Source organism: Corvus brachyrhynchos, unplaced genomic scaffold (genome assembly GCF_000691975.1).
Source record: "Corvus brachyrhynchos isolate BGI_N302 unplaced genomic scaffold, ASM69197v1 scaffold84, whole genome shotgun sequence".
NCBI lineage: Eukaryota > Metazoa > Chordata > Aves > Passeriformes > Corvidae > Corvus > Corvus brachyrhynchos.
In genome coordinates, this window is record NW_008237434.1 from 1,383,917 (window position 1) to 1,385,558 (window position 1,642).

Below are 1,642 nucleotides of genomic sequence, written 5' to 3' on the forward strand. Positions count from 1 at the left end.
TTTAAACAGCTCTTTTCATGAATGTTACATTGAAATTGGAATGCTTATTCCTGATGAAATCTGTAAAAGACCAAACAATTGCCTGAACTGGATCCAGCAACAGTATATATATTAAGATATTCAAACAAATTAAAACAAAACAAAAAAAGTAAAGTATGAAACTCCAGCAGCTACCATCTTAAATTTTGCCTAAGTACAACAAAATAACTAATTTGTATCCAAATTAATACTTCTTAAAATATTAAAACCAAATTGTTGTAGAGTGTCTTCAAAGGCCAACATTAAACTAGAATTTTTAGAGGAAGGGAGGGGATGTTTTCTTAATAATAAATAATGGCCACTTGGAAGGAAATCTGAACATCAAAATCTAACCAATACCAGGTATTTAAAAGCAAATTCAACACTCCTTCTCTATAAGTTTAAGATATGGAAGGTCCTGGGGCTGAATTCACAATAGACCTATGATACTGTTAGCTGAAAACACCGTTATCATACCAGTAAGGCAAAACAGATTCTGGAGAGGAGGGTCTCATTGTTCTCGCCAAAGGGATTTTATGCTTGGGTTGCTGCCCCATTTTACTCCCTTACTTGATATTTTTTTGCTCTTGGCAAAAGATCTCCTTGATGAAAGGAGCAAACAAGAATTATATTCAGATATCTGTAAATTGTAAGAAAACAAAACCAGAACAAAACCCCATCTGAAACGAGTTAAAACACACTTAACTAGTGAGAAACACTTTTACTTCTTAAATAATGCCTTCATTTTCATTTCTTCACTCCTTGTAAAAGCCCCACAAAATATTCTTTAGCTAGAGGAAGCCATATTGGCAATTATTCCTGTCACTTGATCAAATAAACTTCTGATTTTGTCTGGCTGTAATATATATGATATATTTATATTTTTTCTACGTGGTCTTTCCAACACAATTGCAAAAATCTCAGATTTCAGATATCAACCTGAAATATGGTTAAGCTCTCCTTTGAAAGCCCCATTTTAAATCCAGCTGTGCCAAGTGAACACTGATGAAAAGTTTATGTATATATACATATATATATAAAATATATATACATACTAAAAAAGACTGTAAGTTATTCTCACATAATCAAAATGCAGGTGATCGGATTTTTGTTTTGCAAGATCTGTTTGCAAATGTTTGAAAGGTGAAAGCAAGATACACCGAGCATTCAGTATTTGAATAAAGAGATCCCTGGACAAAATGGGGAAAAAAAAAAAATACTTACTTTCAAATCAGCATGTAGAGATTCGTTCTAAGCCACAGTCACCACCTTTCATATACCGGACTACTTATTTAGAAATTGTTTCTATTATTTTAGTGCAGTAACACTGTGATCACATTGCATTACAAAATCAAGAACTCCTGCAACTTTCCGGTCAGCAAAGCAGCACAGACAGCTAACTTCTTTGCAATTCTTTTTTATTGGAAAGAAACTCGAACAGAGCTGGCTACATTGTTTTATCTTAAGCTCTAAAACTTCCGATGCATAGTGCGGTTTGTTTCATTCCACGCCGGCACCGCCGCGCTCTCCGTTGTCGATTCACTGAGTTTTGCAGCATTTTGTGATCAAAACTTCCAAGCCGGAGCGGAGCGGGGCAGACCCCGGTGCTCCCGCAGGCGCTGCA